The 22,919-nt window shown below is 41.3% G+C and overlaps 1 protein-coding gene across 3 annotated transcripts in view; it reads left to right on the forward strand.

The window, feature by feature from the left end:
* The window catches only part of EXTL3 (exostosin like glycosyltransferase 3), a 134,637-nt gene that overhangs the window by 39,210 nt on the left and 72,508 nt on the right, over positions 1–22,919 (forward strand). Inside the window, exon 2 of one of the 3 annotated variants that reach the window (XM_019440891.2) lies at positions 13,631–13,739. The exons of 1 other annotated variant lie outside the window; for it this stretch is intronic. The gene's annotated coding sequence lies outside the window, so the exon portion shown is untranslated. Of the gene's footprint in view, positions 1–13,630; positions 13,740–18,739; positions 19,006–22,919 lie in introns of those variants that run through there. One more of the 3 variants, XM_019440890.2, reaches the window with a different exon arrangement.

The following is a 22,919-nucleotide window of genomic DNA, read 5'->3' on the forward strand; positions in this document are numbered from 1 at the left end:
AGGGCTGTGAACGTCCACTTTAAATACCAAAGCCCCTTTAAGTAAGATGACTTTCTTATAGCTTCTCCTTCCTCTGTTTTGTGTTTTTATCTCCTGCCTCCTCGGGCTGCTGTTCACTTTTACCTCTCTGGCTCTCTCACTGTGCCTAGGAGCCTTTGTCTCTCTGTGAAAACCCTCCCAGTGTGGTCACTTCTGGGTACAGACACATAAAGACACGACTGGCTACAGATGAATGATCGGTAATGAATAGGCTTTCAGCAACACAAGGCATTTCAAGGATAAAGGAACATTTCAAAAAAGGTTTGATCATTATTGCTAAAATTGTGTTTCTACCACCTTCTTGCTAGAATTGCTGTCAAGCTGCTTGGCAGATCCCCTGGGATATCGCTCCCTGGTATTGCCATCACAGTGAAGCACAAAGACACAGCTCTCTCTCTCTTACTAATGAAAGCCTGCTTCCTTGTAGCCCCAGAGCCCTCGGACAAACTAGAAAAGCTTCAAAAATCACTTTGTATGATTAAAAAATACAACCACCACCACAAGGATAGCTGTGAGCAATCACATGCCTGTGTATGCATCACATTGTCTGAGTTCAAGACAACAAAAGTTTACTGAGGGCTTGTCATAGAACAAGCCACCACCGAGATCCAAAGGTTAGTAAAATAATGTTGGGATTCTGAGGGGGCCTTTCATGCCCCTTTCTTTTCCAAGTCCTGAACCAGAATGACATAGAGGAAACAGACTGGGATTGAAATATCATCTTTCTTGCTGCTAAAGCTGGTCTGGAGAATGTTGCTTAGACCCGAGCCCAAAATTGGCTTCTCATTTCTTCCTCCGGGAACTGAACTTTCTCCCTGGACATAGGCAGGGTGGCTGGAAACTGCTTAACCTGCCACTGCATGAGGAGAGAACACATATGGCCCGTGGGGCAGACATCTCTGAAAGACAAACTTGCAAGGAGCTTGGGTAGTGAGTGTGTAATGACCCTGTAGGTAGGCTTATCAATAATCTAAGTGATGTGTTTCTTCCTTGAGGAGTATATAAAGGAAGTGGGAAGAGAAGGATAGAAGCTATCTTCTCAGTACTATGGAAAAGATTATTTCCTATGTTCTTGATCAAAGCAAACATGGGGAGATGGGAGGAGCATGGTTTCACCTACACTCTCTCATGGTCTGATCTTCTAACCCATGAGTTTTATTTATTTATTTTTATTTTATTAAAAAAATTTTTTTTATGTTTGTTTATTCATTTTGAGAGAGAGAGAGAGAGAGAGAGAGAGAGAGAGAATCCCACGTAGACTCCACACTGTCAGCACAGAGCCCAATGTGGGGGTCAAACTCACAAACCGTGAGATCATGACCTGAGCCAAAATTAAGAGTCAGACACTTAACCAACTGAGCCACCCAGGCACCCTTAACCCAAGGGTTTTATAATTAGCCCTGTGGCCAACTGAGGATGGGACTGCCCTCCTGTTACACATGTGTTGGAAGTGATAAGACAGATACATCTGGGGTTGTAATTCATCTCTACCTTCAGGGGCCCTCTCCCTCATACATATAGCACCCTTGTGTATCTGCATGGGACCTTGTGTATCTGCAAGGGCTTTCCAGCTTTGCCGGCAGAAGTCTCCGTAAAAGACAGAATGGTACATTGTAAATCAACTCCAGTACTTTCCTATGCTACAAACTAAGTTTTGTTTTCCATTCTAGTTCTCATCTCAGCAATGTCCAGCCATGTTTTGCAATGAGCCCAAATTGTAGCATCATTGTACTCTAGTAGTAATACAATGCCAGCAGCATAAAGTTATCCTGAAGGAGAATACTTCTCCCATTATTAAATTCCAAAGGCAACTTAAGTTCCTGCCCCAAGAGGCTCTCAATCTAGCAGAATAAGACAAATGCTTAAATAAATAATTACAACCCAATCTGAGCATTTTAGAGTAAAAATCAAAACATTTAGGGGCACAGGGGTGGCTCAGTTGTTTAAGCATCTGACTTTTGGTTTTGGCTCAGGTCATGATCTCATGGTTCATGGGTTTGAGCTCCTCACTGGGCTCAGTGCTGTTGGTGTAGAGACTGCTTGGGATTCTCTCTCTTCCTCTCTCTGCCCCTCCCCTGCTTGAACTCTCTCTTTGTCTCTCAAAATAAATAAATAAACTTAAAAAAAACCCCATAGCTTAGAGGAGGCAGCATTAATTCTAACTGGGAGAGTGGGAAAATATTTTACTTGAGTTACAGCTTTAAAAAAAAAAAACTTATTTTGAAAAAAAAATCAAACTTATAGAAAAGGTGCAAGAATGGTAAGCATTAACTCAGATTCACCAATTGTTAACATTTTGCTCTATTCTTTCTCTAGATACACACAGACACATTTTAACTGTTATTTTGAATTTTGCTGAAACATATTTTAGTTGTAGACATTACCATCATCCTAATACCAGCATCCTAAATACCTCAGGATGTATCTCTCTTTTTTTTTTTTTTTTTTTTTTAGGATGTATCTCTTAAGAACAAGGACATTCTCTTCCATAACTACAGTGCAATTTTTAAATTCAGGAAATTTAATATTACTGTAATGCTATTATATAATAGAGAGTCCATTTTCAAATTTACCTACTTGTTTCTATAACGTATTTTATAGCATTTTTTTTTCCAAACTAACATCCAATCCAGGAATACACATTGCATTTAGTTGTCATGTTTCTTTAGTCTCCTTTGATCTCGAATATTTCCTCAGCCCACCGCCTACCTCCCTCCTTCCCTCTGAACTTCCTCTCTTTTTTTCATGACATTGACATTTTAAGAATCTAGGCCAGTTATTTGGTGAAATGTTCCTCAACTTGGGTTTGTTTGATTGTTACTGCATGGTTAGATTGCCCCATGCTTTCTTTTTTTCCTTTGAAACAGTTTCAAACTTACATAAAAGCCAGAATTATATAGAGTTTTGCAACTTTTTTTATAAGTTCCAAATAATTCTTACCCAGATTCACCAATTTTTAACATTGTGTCGTATCCACATTTACCATTCTTTCTTCCTCTCCTTCTCCTTTTATGTTTGGTGTGTGTGTGTGTGTGTGTGTGTGTGTGCTGTGTGTGTATAGAATAGTTTTTTTGTTTTTTTTTTAAAGTAAGCTCTACGCCCAAAGTAGGGCTTAAACTCATGACCCCAAGAATGAGCCAGCCAGGTGCCCCTAGACTAGTTTCTTTTTTAAATTCTGAACCAGTAAAGAATAGCTGTCACCCTTTTAATGACAGCTTACACTTTTTAAAATTTTATTTTATTTTATTATTTTTTTTTGAAAAAAATATTTTTTTAAAAAGCTTATACTTATTTAATGTAAGCAAGATAGGTTTATTTTTATTTTTTTATTTTTATTTTTTTTCAATATATGAAATTTATTGTCAAATTTGTTTCCATACAACACCCAGTGCTCATCCCAAAAGGTGCCCTCCTCAATACCTATCACCCACCCTCCCCTCCCTCCCACCCCCCATCAACCCTCAGTTTGTTCTCAGTTTTTAAGAGTCTCTTATGCTTTGGCTCTCTCCCACTCTAACCTCTTTTTTTTTTTTTCCTTCCCCTCCCCCATGGGTTTCTGTTAAGTTTCTCAGGATCCACATAGAAGTGAAAACGTATGGTATCTGTCTTTCTCTGTATGGCTTATTTCACTTAGCATAACACTCTCCAGTTCCATCCACGTTGCTACAAAGGGCCATATTTCGTTCTTTCTCATTGCCCTGTAGTACTCCATTGTGTATATAAACCACAATTTCTTTGTCCATTCATCAGTTGATGGACATTTAGGCTCTTTCTATAATTTGGCTACTGTTGAGAGTGCTGCTATAAACATTGGGGTACAAGTGCCCCTATGCATCAGTACTCCTGTATCCCTTGGGTAAATTCCTAGCAGTGCTATTGCTGGGTCATAGGGTAGGTCTATTTTTAATTTTCTGAGGAACCTCCACACTGTTTTCCAGAGTGGCTGCACCAATTTGCATTCCCACCAACAGTGCAAGAGGGTTCCCGTTCCTCCACATCCTCGCCAGCATCTATAGTCTCCTGATTTGTTCATTTTGGCCACTCTGACTGGCGTGAGGTGATATCTGAGTGTGGTTTTGATTTGTATTTCCCTGATGAGGAGCGACGTTGAGCATCTTTTCATGTGCCTGTTGGCTATCCGGATGTCTTCTTTAGAGAAGTGTCTATTCATGTGTTCTGCCCATTTCTTCACTGGGTTATTTGTTTTTTGGGTGTGGAGTTTGGTGAGCTCTTTATAGATTTTGTATACTAGCCCTTTGTCCGATATGTCATTTGCAAATATCTTTTCCCATTCCGTTGGTTGCCTTTTAGTTTTGTTGGTTGTTTCCTTTGCTGTGCAGAAGCTTTTTATCTTCATAAGGTCCCAGTAATTCATTTTTGCTTTGAAAAAATATTTTTAACATTTATTCATTTTTGAGAGAGCATGAGCCGGGGAGGGGCAGAGAGAGAGGGAGACACCGAATCTGAAGCAGACTCTAGGCTCCGAGCTGTCAGAGCAGAGCCCAATGCAGGGCTCGAACTCACGAACTGCGAGATCATGACCCGAGCCAAAGTTGGACGCTTAAGCGACTGAACCACCCAGGCGCCCCTTAAACTTTTTAAAATTTTAAATAAAAAATTTATATATTAAAAGCATACAACATGATTTTGTATGTATATCCATAGTGGAATGATGACTGCAATCAAGCTAATTAACAAATCCACTTCCTCACCCAAAAGTAGTTACCATGTTTTTCTTCTTTGTGGTGAGAGTACCTGAAATTTAACCTCTTAGCAAATTGCCAATGTTCAATACAATATTATTAAATATAGTCATCATGATGTACATTAGATCTATAAACTTATTCATCCCATTTAATTGCAGCTTTGTACCCTCTGATCAACATTTCCCCCATTTCCCCCACCCCCAGGCCCCTAGAAACCACCATTTTATTCTCTGCTTCTATGTATTGGACTTGTTTAGATTCTACATATAAGTCACATCATGCAGTCTTTTTCTTTCTGCATCTGGCTTATTTCACTCAGCTTAATGTCCTTCAGGCTCATCCAAGTTGTCACAAATGGCAGGATTTCTTTCTTTTTTAAGGCTGAATAACATTCTATTGTTTGTGTGTGTGTGTGGGTGCATGTGCACACATACACATATGTAATACAGTTATGGCATAAATGTATATCAAATTTTTTTATGCATTTGTCCATTGATGGACAATTAAGTTTTCACCATGTCTCAGTTATTGTGAAGAATGCTGCAGTGAACATGGGAGTGCAGGTATTTCTTCAAGGTAATGACTTTACTTCTTTTGGATATATACCCAGACTAGGGATTGCCAGGTCATATGGTAGTTCTTTTTTGGGGGGTGGGACCTCCATACTATTTTCCAAAGTGGCTGTACCAAAATTAGATTCCCATCAACAGTGCACAGGGGTTCCCTTTTCTCCACATCCTTGCCAACACTTGTTATCTTGTATCTTTTTTTTTTAATCTTTTTTTCATTTTTGATAGAGAGCGAGCAGGAGACGGGTTGAGAGACAGGAGGACAGAGGACCCAAAGTAGGCTTTGCGCTGACAGCACAGAGTCCAAAGCAGGACTCGAACCATGGACTCATGAACCAGGACTCATCAACCGTGAGATCATGACCTGAGCTGAAGTTGGACGCTCAACCAATGGAGCCACCCAGGGGTCCCTGTTATCTCTTACTTTTTTGATGATAGTCATCCTAACAAGTATGAGGTGATATCTTATTATGGTTTTGATATGCATTTCCCTGATGATTAGTGATGCTGAGCACCTTTTTTGTACTTGCTAACCATTTGTATGGTTATCTTTGGAAAACTGTCTATTCAGGACTTTTACCATTTAAAAAAATTTTTTTTTTTTTTGCCACTGAATTGTAGGAGTTGTTTCTGTATTTTGGATATTAACTCTTATCAGATATATGGTTTGCAAATGTTTTCTTCTAATCTGTAGTTTACCTTTTCATTTTATTGTCTTCTTGCTGTGCAGAAGCTTTTAAACTTGTTTACTTTTTGGTGGCTGAGCTTTTGTTGCCATATAAGTGACAGCTTTTGAGGTAAGTCTTAAGGGGGATGAATAAACTTGCCAGTTGGACAAAAGAACTTGGGCACAGGAAGGGAATTATAGCCAGAGGGATTCACATGTGCAGAGATGTAAGCTAGTATGTACAGAAATAGCTGGTGAGCAGCCAATATTTTAGAGTAACTGGTCTGGGAGAGAAGGAACCAGAAAGCCAGTTGGAACTTACCATGTTAAGGAATTTGGACTTTGCTCCATAGGAAAAAAGAAAATGTTGAAGATTTGTAAGCAAAGAGATAATAGTATCACATTTATTTATTTATTTATTTATTTATTTATTTATTTATTTATTTATAAGAAAGACTAGGGCAATTTGGAGGAGAAAAGGGCAAGAGAGACCAAATAGGTAGATATTGTATTTCAGCAGGTGGTGAAGAAGACCCGAAGGAAGAGGTGTAGGGGAGTGTTTGCTGAAGTCCTACTGTGTGCTGGCCATTTTGCATGTGATATCTCATTTCATCACCACAAAAACCTGAGGTCAGAGAGGTTAAGTAATTTGGCCGAGAACCATCATAGTTAGTATTTGGACCCAGGCCCATGTGACTCTAAAGCCCACTTGGAACTACAGTGAGGTCAAGGATGGAAACAGGAAGAATCACAGCTGGTGTTAATCAGGAAAATGACTACGAGGGGAGGGAAAGAATTGGGGAAGTCAGAATGATGATTGTGCTAACAGTACCTATAAACATGGTTTGGGTGACTGGCTGGGTTTGTGAAACACCTAGGGCAAGATACCTAGTGGGCAGTTTGGCTCAGGAGCTCAGAAGAAGGGTCTTGGTTCAGGGTAGTGGTCTGGCTGCTAAAGTCATGAATACGTGCTCAATGAGAATGGAAGATGATGGCACACCAACATTTAAAGGGTGGTGGGGAAAGAAGATTCAGTGAGAGAAAAGAGAGAGGGTAATGAGAGAGCGATGTGTTGAGAAGCCAGGATTGAACCATTTCAAGAAGCTAAGTGTAGAGGATTAAGAAGAATTCCAAAAGGAGGCCTGAGAAGTTTCACTGGCATTACTGAACGAGGAAGTCTCTGGTTACCATAATGAGAGCAATTTCAGTAGTTTGACAGGAGCCAGCTTTCTGGATATGAAAGAGTGAATGGTGGTAGAGAAGTGGACATAGAGTAGAGATTACTCTTTTGAGAATTCTGGTGAATGATGATGATGATAGCAGTTAAGTAAGAGGGCTATTTGCCAGGCACTGGACTGACAATTTATACTCATTATCTAGGTTAATCCTTACTGTATTCCTGTGAGGTGTGTACTATTATTATCCCCATTTTCTGATGAGAAAATTATAGTGAGGAGAGCATATAGAGGTTAAGTAATATGCCCACGGTTACCCGACTAATAATAAATCAAGGTTTCAAAATCTAAATCTTTGGGAATTCAAATCTGGTGTTGTAAGATGGTGGTAGTTTGGGCCTGGGCCTGAGCCTGTGTATAAGCAGTGGGGGTATAAGCAGTGAGATTTCCTCTGTAATGAGGAGAATATTGACTATATGTATTAGAGAGAATAATTGACAGAGCAAGGTCAGAGGAAGGAAGGATATCAGATCACACTAAAAAAGAGAGTGCTAGTCTTGGACATCCCTTTGTCAAAGGCCAGAACAGATGAGAGAATAATCCATGAATATGGACCCAGATGTCAGTTAAGATAGATTTTTTTTTTTGAGATTTAAGTAAAATTGACTTAAGTTCCCATTCCACATTGGGATTTCATGTGGAAGTTCAATGCCTATTCCAAGATTTCTGTTAATTCCTGCGAGCTCATCTAATAGTTTCTTTAGCTTTTGAGTTTTGCTTCTATTAAATTCGTCTCACTTGTAATTCAATTCCCGTGTTCTTATTCCTTATTTCCATCTGACCTGGCTGTAGAACTCAGACCAGTCCCCTCTACATCTTTTTCCCTTGATCTCCCCCCAAATCACTCACATAAGGCACTTGTGCATATGTCAGATATTACTGAAGACTTCAGGGATTTTATATCCTTAGCAACACAAACAATGTGAAGTCCAATAATAGATATTTCTATTTTAAACATGCTTTCAGCTCCCCCATCACTGGAACTCACTCCCCAACCTTCAGCCTCCCACACCATTATTTAAGCCTCATCTCTTCTTACTCTCCTCCCATTTCCTGTCCTCTTTGCCCTGTTCCAGTCTTCATATTCTTCTTTTTCTCTTCCTCCTCCTCCTCCTCCTCCTCCTCCTCCTCCTCCTCCTCCTCCTTCATCTTCTTCTTCTTTTTTATCCAGATCTGTTTAGCTATCTCTGTTTTACAGTTTTGTTACAAGCCAAGCTTTCTTCCTCCATACTCCAGGTGTCATATCAAGATAGTTTCCTCAATAAGGTATTTTCTATTCCTAAGAGGAGCTCTGGCATCAGCTGCTGAAATAATTTTTTTTTCACCTCAGAGTTTAAAGATGGTGTAAATGTGGGAGGAGAGAATTGAAAGGGATTGCTTCTATTTTCTCAATGCACATGAGAGATCTTCTTCTGTTGAGGTAGGGATGGATCTAGGAAAGATTTGACAGCTAAGGTGAGGGATTCTGTCAATAGAAATTTACCAGATTTCTAAACTTTGATAAAATACCACATTTACATAGAATGATTCCTTTAACTAAGCCTATAAAAACTTATAGAATTGATTCCTTTGCTAGAGATGGATTATTCAGTTTACCAAGTGCTCTGGTCAATATGAGAAAAGTAGAAAAAGCAATGGAGAAGGGAAGAGTCAGTGTATGTAAACTAAAGTCAGGATAATTGAGATCACAGTCCTTGCTAATCCTTTCTCCCCCCCACACAGGCATGAACACAAACATGCTCAGCAGTTTTGTCATATTCATCTTGTAGCTGAAAAGGGATACAGGAGTCGCATTAGTTATTTGTTGTTCCATAACAAATTATCTCAAATGTAATAATTTAAAACACAACTACTTATTATTTCTTATTTTCTATATGTCAGGAATTCAGGGGGCACTTAGCTGGTTGGTTCTGGCTTGGGGTCTTTCAGAGGCAGCAGCATCATCTGAAGGCTAGACTGGGGCTGGAGGATCTGCTCCCCAATCCCACTCACATGGCTGTTGGCAGGAAGCCTCACTTCCTCACCACAGGGGCCTCTCTACACTGTTTCTCATGACATGGCATCTAGCTCCTTTCAGAGTGAGTGATTGAAAAAAAAAAAAGAACAACCACAGTGAAAGCTGAAATGCCTTCTATAAATTAATCTCAGGAGTGACACACCATCACTTCTGCAGCATTCTGTTGGTCACATAGATCATCTGTGGTACAGTGTGGAAATACTATATGAGGGTGGAAATACTAGGGAGAGAGATCATTAGGGACATTTTGGAGGCTGGTTACCATAGAAGTCTTTCCAAAAACATTTTGGGTGTTTGTGTGTCTGTGTGGGCTCATATTTTAAAATGAAGGGGTGTAGTTAGATAGTTAGCTGACTTCTGGATTTAATGGACTAGTAAAATAACAAGTAATTGGTGGTCCGGGGGTGGGGTGGGAGCAGGGAACCAAACTAAATATGTCTCAATATTCTGTCATGTAAGGAAGATTTTTAAAAAGCTGCCATCACTATCATTTCATAAAAACAAATTTTAACACAAGAAAGGGGAAAGGACATAATCTCAAAATAAAGGACAATCTTTAAATTGAATAAAATTGAAACCTCAATAACTTGCCTTTGCTTTTCTCATTTAACTGTGGACTGACAAAAATTTCATCCTATATTGGTCTACAAACTATCATTCAGGAACTACTGAGAACAGATATGGAATGTTCTAGTACCTGTAAAGATGACTATGAGAATGATGTAGAAACACATAATAATCCATTCAAAGTAAGTGAAAAAGGAAGAAATTGAAATGGTTGATACATAAAGATAGCAATTTTATAAAATTATGCTTGTGAGCTTGAAGGAAGCCACAGAGCTGGCAAATATTTATCAGTTTATGTGTTTTTTATTATTTGTGTTCCTATGAATATTTAAGTGTTTATTATTTAAGCTAATTAAAGATGAAATACAAAAAATTGAACATTGGGGTGTCTGGGTGGCTCAATTGATTGTCTGACTTCAGCTCAGGTCATGATCTCATGGTTCCTGAGTTTGAGCCCCACATCAGGCTTGCTGCTGTCAGCCTGTCAGCACAGAGCCCGCTTCGGATCCTCTGTACCCTTCTCTCTCTGCCCCTCCCCTACTTGTACACGCTGTCTCTCAAAAAACAAATAAAACTTAAAAAAAAAATTGAACAGCGGTGCCTGGCTGGCTCAGTCGGTTAAGCTTCCAACTTTGGCTCAGGTCATGATCTCACAGTTTGTGGGTTCGAGCCCTGCGTCAGGCTCTGTGCTGACAGCTCAGAGCCTGGAGCCTGCTTCGGATTCTGTGTCTCCCTCTCTCTCTGCCCCTCCCCTACTCATGTTCTGTCTCTCTGTCTCTCAGAAATGAATAAATGTTGAAAAATTAAAAAAAAAATTGAACATCATTGCAGCATAGTTAAATGTACATAAAAGTAATACAAATGCGTGGTGGTATTTGAACTTTTAAAGTATTTTCATATTTAGTTAATATATAGTTAATATATTTTTGGATTATTTGCTTCATTTATTTCAATCATCTTTTTTCTAAACAATCACCTCTTTGGGCACCTGGGTGGCTCAGCTGGTTGAGGGCCTAACTCTTGATTCTGGGTCAGGTCATGATCTCACAGTTGTATGAGTTTGAGCCCCGTGTCTGGTTCTGTGCTGACAGTGCAGAGCCTGCTTGAGATTCTCCCTGCTCACACTCTCTCTGCCTCTCTCAAAATAAATAAATAAACTTCAATAATCCCTTCTTCATTTTAGAGATATGCATTTCCTTATAACCCACACAATGTTATCATGTGTGTCCCTTTTTACAGAAGATGAAACATCTGGAGTGCCTGGCTGGCTCAGTCAGTGGAGCATGCGACTCTTGATCTCAGGGTTGTGAGTTCAAGCTCCTTGTTGGGTGTAGAGATTACTTAATAATAAAATCTTTTTTAAAAAAGTGAGGATGAAATATCTGAAACTGTCCATTAGGAGTGAGGTTTGGGTTGTTAATTTTAGCCCACTGAATTGATGGATTTGGAGAAATGTCACATTTTCATTTGGTTTCATTTTTGACCTGTGGCATAGTATTTGCAAGGCTGAAGGCATGGATTGAGGAAGGGATCAGTGATTAGTTTGTTCTGGCATTGACTGGGTCCCACTAGATTCATGCTCTTATCATTTAGGTTGAGAATTAATCTCAAGCAATATTTAGGAAAATAGTGAAAAACCTTCTCTTCAATAAAATCTTACTGTAAACATTCATGAGTTGGTTTAAAACCTACACATTTTTTTCTTGATAATGGTTGGTAGAAACTACTGTTTGTTTGTTTTTTAAATATACATGAACTCCATGTTATTACCAACTTATATATATTTTTAAAGTTTTAAAAAGTTTTTAGTATTATTATTTTCAGAAATTTTGCTTTCAATTTTGATTTTATAGCTAAATGGGTTAACTAAGAAGTTAATTGATGTTCTGTAAGTACTTCTATGACATTCTGCCCATTTTCAATTGGAGTGCCTTGTTTATGTGAGGCATTTTTAAGTAGTGAGTAGTTGATTTTTTGAATGTATGGGTAGCTTTTTTGGTGTAAGGACAATCCTGAAGTGATAGAGCTACAATGTGACATTGGAACTTTATCAATGCTCTGCCTGATTTTTCTTCTTCTCCTCCTTCTCCTTCTTCTTCTTCCTGGTTACAACTCTCATTATGCTAAATTCTGCAAACACTCAGACATGCCATGTTGTGGCATGTTGTTGTAAAACTGAGCACAGTTTTACTCCTCACTGGCATAATTTAGGGTAAATGTTAGGTGCCTGTATTTTTGCCTTGGGGGGACATTTGTATCATTACTTGGAACTACCAGGAGCAAGCTTTTGGTGGCATTTGATATCTACCGATGGTCAAACCTGACTGCCTCTGCAAGCTGTGCCGACATGGTGGGGAGGGAATAAAAACTCACAGGGGAAACAGTGCTTGAAGGAAGAAGGGACTTTAGAGACAGATAGGTTATATTTTAGGGACGACAGCTAATTTTTAGAATGTTAATTGGTCATTACAGATTATAAGTCTTATGTAAGTGACAGGTTTGAGCCATGCTAAGCTTCCTAATGAATGTGAAACTAGTACAAAATTTATTTTTCACAGCCACATGCAAGATAGTGAGTACTATGACATGAGACAAGGAGTTAACAAACCGTCTTCTGACAATAATGTGTGTTTTGTTTTGGACCTGATATTAACTCAGTGTTCTTACTACAAAGTATTTTACAAAACATCCGAACTGTTGCACCTTTTGCCAGATAAAAAACAGCCACTTTTAAAAGATAACATCAAAGCCAGGACTTTCAGAGTGAGCCACTTAGCAGGCTAGTGAGTGCTATCCATGGAGCCTCAGAAGATGACCTTTTGTCTTTTTGGCACTGATGGACCAAAGGGAAAGAGTAACCTTGGAACTCCAATCTGGAAATTGTCATGCATTGTTCTAATTATAAGCCACAAAAATTGCTCAATCATTTATATATAGAAAAGATCTTGAATAGTGGTTGTCAGCACTTTCCTTTAAAATCAAAGCATTACTGATAGAACAAGTTCTTACCTGACTTAAACTCACTGATAATTCCTGAATCATACCTTTTGAAGGTTGCTGGGGGTCACCAGTGGCTTGCCTGTGATTGATCTAGCAGCCTTGCTGAGTGGATTGTGGGTCTGGCAGCTACCTTCATGGAAAGTGACCACCGGTGCCTCTCTCCTTAAGACTTGAAGTTAACTTTTATCAATTTCTCCTTCCATGAGACTAAACCCCCCTTCTCCTGGATATTAACATTTTGGGAGAAACAGGTAACCAGCAGGGATCTTCTAGGAGAGCATTTTGCTGAAATCTATAAGATAAATTTCCTGGCATAATAACACAGTCTCATTAGTATAATCTGTCACACTGCATGCGTTTTATATTTCTCTAACATCTACAACTCAAAGTATAATTCCCTTGTGAAAGAAATAAATGCTTACCAACTTCTTAGGCAGCCAGTCTTTTAATCTTTTGTACCATTTCTACATTTGAACTCATTTAACGGAATCAGATGCCTTAGTTAAATCCATTAATGCAACATAGAAATCACATTGCCGTTTTCTGCATTTCTGTTGCACTGCAGTGTAGGATAGTTTTCAGATTTCAGGCTCTGGAGTCAGACTCCTTGGGTCCAAATCCTGGCACCACCACTTACCAGGTGTGTGATTTACACAAGTTACATATAACCTCCCTGGGCTTCAGTTTTCTCAACTGTGAAGTGGGACTCATAATGGAACTGAACCATATAGGGTTGTTAAAAGGACTAAATGAGACTATACATTCCACACACAGAAACATATTCACCCTAGCTTAAATAAGTAAGGTCTTCTTTTGTTTCTTTTTTTCAGTAGTAAGGCAACATGAGCAATCTCATGGATACCCAGTGACAGCTGGGATATATGAGACTTGAGCTGGAGAGTGAGCAGCCTCTGAAGCTTTCCCCTCCATTTCTCACAGGTTTGTTTGCTTCCTTCTTTGTGTTGGCTCTGTTTTCTGCAGACCAGCGTTCTTGGCTTATTGCTGTGTGTATGTCCAGGAATTATTTTTTTCCCAGTTCCATACAGTTTATTAGATGAAGCACTCTTATCACCTGACTCAGCTTCACGTGTTCTGCTCCCAAGTTTCCAGATGAGCAGGAAGTCCAGTCAGCTGGGGCTGAAGGGGATGAGGCCATGTGATAAGAATGGTGGCGATATGCAAAGGCTGATAGTGGCTTACGGTCTCTAAGAAGGTGGTGTAATGGTGCAGGTATGTGCAGTAATTGGCAACTCTAGGATATTTATAGTGACAATGTTCAAGGGTGCTTAGAGGCTCGTTTTGCCCATGAATTACTTTTTTTAAGTTTATTCATTTATCTTGAGGTGGGGGAGGGCAGAGAGAGAGGAGAGAGAGAATCCCAAGCAAACTCCATGCTGTCAGCGCAGAGCCCGACACGAGGTTTAAACTCACAACTGTGAGATCATGACCTGAGCTGAAATTAAGAGTCAGATGCTTAACCAACTGAGCCCCCCAGGTTCCCCCATGAATTACTTATTTGAAAAATCTTTTTATTAAGGGATAATACACATATAGCGAAGGATACTAACATAAGTGTACAACTTGATGAATTTTCACAAACTGATAACCTGTGTAAGCAGCATGCAGCTCACAAAATAGCACATGACCAGTACCCATGCAGCTCCTTTTGTTCTCCTCTGGTCACTGCTACTTTTTTTTTTTTTTTTTAAAGTTTATGTATTTATTTTGAGAGAGAGAGAGGGATAGAGAGAATCCCAAGTAGGCTCTGCGCTGTTAGTACAGAGCCCAACACAGAGCTCGATCTCATGAACTGTGAGTGAGATCATGACTTGAGCCGAAATTGAGAGTCGTCTGACACTTAATCGACTGAGCCACCCAGGCACTCCTGCTCTTGTCATTGCTCTTGACAGGTATATTACTTTTGCCTGGTTTTATACTTTTTGTAAATGGAATCATATCCTATGTACCTTTTTGTGTCTGGCTTCTTTTGCTTAGCATTGTTTGTGAGATTCATCAGTATTGTTGTATGTATTTGTAGAGCATTCTCATTGCTGTAAAGTAGTCATTTGGGTGAATACACTATACTTTGTTGATCTAGTCTATTACTGATGGACTTTAGGTAGTTTTCTGTTTCTGTCTATTCCTCACGGTGCTGTTGTGAGCTTGTTTTGTAGAATATGCACACATTACTACTGATTACTTTTTTTTAATGTTTATTTATTTTTGAGAGAGAGAGAGAGAGATAGAGAGCACGCGCATGAGTGGGGGAAGGGCAGAGAGAGAGGGAGACACAGAATCCGAAGCAGGATCCAGGCTCTGAGCTGTCCCCACAGAGCCCGACGCGGGGCTTGAACTCGTAAACCATGAGATTGTGACTGGAGTCGAAGTCGGATGTTCAACCAACTGAGCCACCCGGGGGGCCCCACTGCTGAGTACTTTCACCACCACAGGCTCATACAGGGTGTGCTGAATTATTTTCCATCACACGCAATTGAATTGGTAGTCTCTTATGGGTGAATATTGTTATGCACTTTATCTGGTGATTTCTTATCTTTTTATGTTGTGTATTTCATGGTATGAGGGTAGGGTTAGGTTGTAAACATTTTGCATATATGAAAAAACCCAGAATATATTTTGAGAGGGTGCTCAAGTATTTGTTGAACAATGAATGAACAAATGAACAATGGTGTATGCCGTTTCCTTTTCTCGGAACAAGCCCTATTTATATGAAAGGCTCTAATTGCTGTATTTAGACAAGGCTGACCTGCTGCTTAGCCAAAGCTGATTGATCGAGGGGTTGACACAGGAGACAAGCCAGGACAATCATGTCTCTTTTCTGGGAATTTAAAATTTGGAACAGAAAGAGAGAGACTGGGTACTGAAGAGTCCCTATGACTGTGCTCTAGAGAGAAGACCCATAGGCTCCTGGAGCAGATAAAGATCTGCATATATGATTGTTAAAGAACAATGCAAAACTATTTTGATTAAGTTCCAAAATACAAAGTAGAGACAATAAATGTAGGTGAAGGCTTCGAGTCTTAGAAATTGATTTAGTGTGAGGGTAAAGAGAGAAGTCAAGATGGTGCCAGGTTTGAGTTTCTGAGTTAGGAAAAATAATGGTAACACCATTATCAATATTATCAAAAGGACATTTGAGGGGAGCAAAGGGGGAAGCAGTAAAGATGAGTTCAGTGTGGGATATACTAAGTTTAAAGTCCTGGTGAGGTGTGACTGGGTGGCTCAGTCAGTTAAGTGTCTGATTCTTGATTCTGGCTCTAGAATTGATTCATGATCTCACAGTTTGTGACAGCATGGAGCCTGCTTGGGATTCACTCTCTTTCTCTCTCTCTCTCTCTGCCTCTCCCCTGCTCTCTCTCACTCTCTCTCTCGCTTTCTGTCTCACACACACACACAATAAAATCCTACTTGGGATTCTCTCTCTGCCCCTCCCCTGCTCACTCGCTCATGCGTGCTCTCTCTCTCAATAATAAGTAAATAAATAAATAAATAAATAAATAAATAAATAAATAAATAGACATTAAAAAAATAATAAAGTCCTGGTGAGACAATCTGATTGTTCTGGTGAAGAATACTGGCTTTGGAGTTCAGAGGACTTGGAGTTCCATTTGTACTTCACACCTCACTCTGTGATCTTGGGCACTTTATTTAGCCTCTTAATGTCTCAGTTCTCCGTCTATACACTGATATCTCCCTGTAAGGATTAAAATGAGACAATGCCTATAAAGGGTTTAGCTTATTGCTTGGCAATTAAGTATTTATAAAACATGTATTAAGAGTATGACGATGATGTGATGGTGTCTGGAGTACAGCTGGAAGACAGGGACTGGAGCGCCATAGGGAGGGATCTGCTTAAAGGTGCAGATGATGCAAGGGAGCTGACTGAAATTGGCAACAGAGTGTGGAGAAGAAGAAGAAGAAAGTAGCCCGTCATATCTTTTCAGAGAACACCTCTTAGGAGTCAGGAGAAGGAACAGGAACCAGAGGAAGAGACTGAGCTAGAACTGTTTGAGAGAAGGAGATACGAGAGAGGACAGGCTCAAAAGAGCCAAAGGAAGAGGATGGTCGGCATTAGGGGCTCCAGTAAAGTCAACGATACATCATATTTTGGTTGGGTATCCCTTTTTCGTCTTAAAGCCTGCCTATCCTAAGAATAGGCACCACCAGGTGGTGAAACAATGTGTTAATTCACTCAAAAGTGTAAGAAGTTATTTAGGCTGAGTCCTCAGGTAGCAGCTATTTGCAGGTCCTCTCTTGTCAGCGTGGAGATGAACCAATACCTGGTAATTCTTACCATAGCTTCTGGGCCTGTGTCTCCTCCCACACTGCCAGACTTCTGCCTGCTGCCACACACCTCTGGAGGAGAGCCAGGAAGATGAACTGTTTAAAAAAAGAGAAAGAGAAAAGAAAAAAGCCAACTTCAGATTTTTTCAGGATATTCGGGCAACAGTTTTCCTCATTTTCACTTCCTGGAATGGTTCTCATTTTTAAAAATTTGATTCCCCCTCTATGACTTTCCTGAACACATTGATAAAAGAAAATTTTTTTTGTACATACGTAATGGTGGTGAGGCTCTGGATATTTGTTCATAGTGAAATTATTACAATAAAGTAATAAAGGTAAGGAAAACAGTGAGGTATGAGAAGAAAGGGAAATAGGGGTGAGTAAGGAGGTGTCAAGAAAGAAGAAAAAGGAGGATCAGAAAGAGGAGGGGCTGCTGGGTGTGGAGAGATGAAGAGTATGTTCTGGAAAACAGTTTGCTAGGTTTTTTTTAAAGTTTTGTTTTGCAGATGGAATCCTGAGCTCAAACTGTCCCCTGTGGGAAACTAATCAATCTTCAATGGTTTCTCAGCCTCCTAGCTAGAGCGTGGGCCTGGGCTCCAGCAGGAAGGGTGTTTGGATGGGTTACATGGCAGCTGTGGACCTGTCTCAGGGGGTGCAGTTCCTCTGAACTACCAGACCACCCACGCACAGGGATGGGAGCCGGCCCCTGGCCCTCCTCAGCTTCTCCAGGTTCTGGTGTGTTTTTGGTTTCCTGCTTAGGAAACCCTGGAATAGAAGCCCTGCCTTTTGGGGATTAAAAACATGCTAAAAAAAAAAAATGTTGAAGCAAATTTAATCTCAGATTTTACTGCACTTATAGATTTTAGATGGTTTAAACTCATTCTTGAGTTAACAATAATGATCAGGTGTGTCTTTTAAGATTGGTAGAGTTCCTTCGCCCACCCCCATTGTTCCAGTTACCCTAAAAATCTTGTCCTGACTTTGCAGGTGTTGGAGTGTCTCTTAGGATTGTAGAATATGTGCATTTTCAGATTCACAGGGATTGGCTCTTAAGTGTTTCAAACGGTATTTCTTTTCCCTCCTAGTTTTGGTTGATCTTGCCACACGACTGGATTAAGCTATTGTTTTTGCAAAGCCCCGGGCTTTTTGTTTTTGTTTTTTCCCCGAAGCATGCATGCCGCCTGGCCTTTTCTTTGTTGTTAAATATTAAAAGTGTTTCAAAACTCCAGTCCATTGTTGGAGCCGGTCAGCTCATTTAGGAGGGCCTTTTCTACGGGTCTGGGTTTATTTTTGGATTGAATTTCACTGGGCCCGCTCGAAGCAGCTGAGGCTGTCGTAGTCGCAACCTGTTCCAGAACTGTCGGGGGCATTCTCTCCGCACTCCATAGGTAGGTTTCTCTAAAGGACGAGGAGCATTTGTAGGGCGCTGGTTTGAAGGCTCAGGGGACCTGCCGGGTCTTTTCTTCCCGCTCGCCCGGCTGGCCGCCCTCGCACTCGCTTTCCCACAATCCCCGGCTCTGTCGCCGCCGCCGCCACAGTTCCTGGACCCTGGCGAACCCGGCGGCTGAGCCCGAGGCCTCGGCGGCCCTTCGGGCGCTGCCCGGAAAGTCGCCCCCGCCCCTCGCCCCTCGGCTCGTGAGAGCCCGGGTTCGGCCATTTCCGGCCCGGCGCACTTCGGCAAGTTCCGCAGACGCTTGTCGGAAATGGCTGCCCACCGGCAGGGGGAGCGGAGGATCCGGCGCGGCCTGGAAGGCGGGCGGGAGGCGGCGAGAGCGGCTCTTGGGCACCCGAGTTTCGCACAGGCGGCGGAGGCTCGTCCCTGAGCTGGAAGCCGGTCGGACTCCTGGCGACGGCGGCGGCTGGGGCCCCGAGCAGGGAAGCGGCGACCAGGAAGCGGCTCGTGGTAGGGATCCTGGGGCTGGCCCTGAGCGCTGGGCACCGGGCAGGCGGGAGGGACCGGGTCCGGCAGTGCTGGGGCCGCGGGAGCCCTGGGGAGACTGCTGCTCTGCGCGGCGGGGGCGTGCAGCTTCGGAGTAGGCCTTCCCAGACGTCTCGAGGAACTGGGGAGAGGACCTCCAGGGCCTTAGCCACCAGCAAGGAGGGGTTAGCCGGGTTCCGGGGGTTCTAACACGCCCCTCCCTCTCCCCGGCGCCCCTTGTAGCCTCAGTTTGGGGCTGCGCTCCCACCTCCACCTCTTCTTCTGGAAGCTCGGCTTCAGCTGTGCAGCGTCTTCTGTTCCCTAAGCCCTCCATCCTCCTGCCCCCTGTGTTTGTCCAGCTGCTTGTGTAAGAGCATCTTCTGTCGACGAAGGGGCAGCCCATGTCTGCCTCCCTCCCATGTTCCCGGTGCACACACTCCCACATCTGCTTTGCGCTGCGTTCAGACACAGTCGCCCGCAGCTGTTTCTCCTTTGGCTCTTTTCACGGGGTTCACCTCCTTTGATCATAAGCCCTCAGTCAGAATAGCCACTTCCTGTCCGAGGGTTCAGGTGCCGCTGTTCTCTGCATTTGGGGCTCTTGTGCCCAGGCCCAGCTGTGTAGCGATGGGCCTAGCGCTGCTTGGGCAAAAGGGCTGCAGGGTGCCTGTCTGCACTACTGAAATCTTAGCCCAGTGACCCGACCCGTGCGCTGCAGGGGACAGTACGAATCGCGAACCTTTTGAAGATCAGGCAGGGCTGCCAGATAGAATGTTTATCTCTTCTCCACATTGAGCCAGTGGTTCAGTTCCTTTTTAGGTATCTGTAGTTCTCAAAAGACTTGAATTTGGTAGATGTGAACTTCTTTTCTTTCCTTTTAAAAAATTCCAAGGGCTTCATCAAATCCTCTTGGTTCAACTCCCATGGAGGAGGAGGGGGAGGAGGCAATGCAGAACAACGTGTGTCCTCCCCCCGCCCCATATGTGATTTACTTAAGAGGTGTCTTTGGCAGTTCTTCCCCTCACTTTGTCCAATTTTTCCTCTAATTTAGGTAGCTTCACTTTTTAAGGCTAGGCTCTCCATATTTTCTTTTGTTTTAAAAAGATCTTTGTGTGTTGTGGTCATGGAGACTATCTGAATTTTTCCCTGTTTTGCTTAGTGGTTAGTCTTGCACTCTGTCCAGTTATTATACGATATATCCAGAGTGCCTGGGATAGTAACCTGTGGGGTCTTGATAGTCTTGAGTGAATCTAAGCATTCTCCACAACTTATTTAGCAAGGAGGCTTTTCAATATTTCCTGATGAAAGAAAGGCTGTCTTCTAAAACTCTTATTTGGTGAGTTAAAAATACCTTATCCTGTGGGAATTTCCTGATCTTCTGGGGGAGCCTGAGGAGTCCTAAGTACTCATAAGTATGTGGGATGCTAGCTTAAATACTTTCTAGAAGAGAATTAGAATTGTGAATCTTCGGAATACTCGAAATTTTTATTCAATACCCAAAGAGAATGGTCAGTGCTCTCAGTGGGCGTAGCTACTAACCAAATATTGAAAAGAATGTGTCTTCATTTCTTCATATTTCTCTCCATTTTCTAGGGAAAAAACTGGCATTAAATGTTTGGTGGGTAGTTGGAATCTCTTAATGATGAGGCCTCAGAGTTGTAACCTATGAGTAAAAAGACAAGTTAGAAATGGGTCAGGGGTTGGGCCTGAGAAGTGGATTTGTATGATACTGTGGAAGGTTCAAAGGATGGTTGAATGCTATCAGAAGAATGTGGTGGTAAGATAAGGACGTGCCCTTTCCCTCACGACACTAGGCTTGCTGTTGTGTGGAAAGTCATTGACGGGTGGTGTGGAGTGAGGTGGTGGCAGGGGTGTGTGTGTGTGTGTGTGTGGTCCCTACCTGAGGTGAGACTGGTAAGTAGTCCTGGGAGGAGGATTGGAAATATTGCTGAAGTAGAAATAGAGTCAGGTATTAGAAAAATGAAGATCCCTCTAGATCTACTGTTGGTAGAGATTTGAGTGTCTTTGCATGTAGTAACTTAAGAGTGAGTCAAGGAATATGAATCTTTCGTAAAGTCCTAACACTGTGCACTTATTTCTGCTGGATATTAAGTTTATATCAGAAAACTTATTTTAGCATATTTCCATTTTATTTTTATTCCCTCATAGTTTTTGGTAACTCTTTTGAAGACGTATGATAGGATAAGAGGAAAGAAAAGATTTTTCATGTATTTGTATGTTCCATGAAAATAGTGGGGCTCAGACACATGGGAGTCTGAGAACTTACGAGGGACAGAGGTAGATTCACCTAGAAGCACCATTTTTTCCTGCCTGAACCAGTCCCACCTCCTGTACACTGGGAATTTTTCACCTCTCTTTGCTGATGTTACTAGGTGGAAGAGAGGCAGGATTAAAAATTTTGTAATCTTGAGTATGTAAGAGGAATATGGAGTCTCCATTTAGCAGCATATTTGCCTCCCCTACACCTAGGCCATAATGTTTAGTGTAGGATTTTGCACCAGAATGACCCAGTAACATTCCAGGGATGGAACCATAGGAAGATGAACTACGTCTCAGTATTCAGCCACCTGTGTGGTTTGTAACCTGAGAGTACCTTTACAGAAAAGTAGGTAAACTTTTTCAGGGATGGAACCATAGGAAGATGAACTATGTCTCAGTATTCAGTCACCTGTGTGGTTTGTAACCTGAGAGTACCTTTACAGAAAAGTAGGTAAACTTTTTCTGTAAAGGGCCAAATAATAACTATTTTAGGCTTTGCAGCATTTCAGCTATGCTGCTGTAGGGTGAAAGCAGCATATATGTGATACATATTACAATAAATAAATACAGTAGTATATACATACAATCCATAATTGAATGAGCAAGGCTGTGTTCCACTGTAACTTTATTTACAAAACAGGCAGCTGGCTGTAGTTTACCAGTGCCTGCCTTAGTGGATCAGCCCCTCACACACATGTCATTACCTTTTGTATATTCCTCTGCTTGTGCACAATACCTTTTAGACTGGTCGGTGATATTAATGATTAACATCCTGGATGTTTGCTTTGGTGACAGTTTACTCTGTTATCCTATCTTCTTATATTGTTGTCAGTTTAACCTTGTTTTCCACCTTCCTTTGAAACATTTTTTGCAGCAAATGTTTGATCTGTGGGAGGAATAAAAAATGAATTAGGTTGGGAATATACGCCTAGCTTGTATAATAAAAGAAATACATAAATACCTTATGATGGTAGGTTGTAATATGTCTTAAATGACTGTAGTTCTTTGGCATCATATAGTACTCTTTTTTTTTTTTGGTCACATGGGTTTTGATCTTTACAGTAACTTTGAGAGATAGGAGACTAAATGTTAACAATATTCCTTCTTTTGAGGGGGAAGGAAGGTCAGAAAGAAAAGTGAGATGTGGGGAGGTTTAGTTATTTGACCAAGTTTAGTGGTAGTAAGTGCAGAATTCTTGAACTGGCCAGTAATACTTACAGAGCTGTCTCCATTTGAATATTTACAATGACATGAACCTCCCTGGGCAGCTCATTTGAATTTGTAGATGAGTTTTCTTTTTCCTAATTGAGCTGCGGTTGGCCTCTGTAATTGTCACCTTTCAGGGCAGTATGAAACAAATCTATACCTCTTCTCTGTGACAGTTCTTCAGATGTTGGAAGGTAGTCATCATGTTTCCCCAGGACACGAGTTGCAAACTGGTGTGCAGGGGTCAAATAAGGCCTGCACACATAATCATTTGGCTGCCCAGTTTATGCAAAAACTTAAATTGGGAGCCGACTTTTAGAAATGGGGATATTTCACATAAAAATTTCTATCTGGCATTTCTTGAGAAAAAAACTTAGAGGATTCAGTGATACAGAGCTCACAATTTCTGATGGTAG

This window comes from Panthera pardus, unplaced genomic scaffold, assembly GCF_024362965.1.
Source record: "Panthera pardus isolate Hobbes unplaced genomic scaffold, ASM2436296v1 HiC_scaffold_13, whole genome shotgun sequence".
Classification (NCBI taxonomy): domain Eukaryota; kingdom Metazoa; phylum Chordata; class Mammalia; order Carnivora; family Felidae; genus Panthera; species Panthera pardus.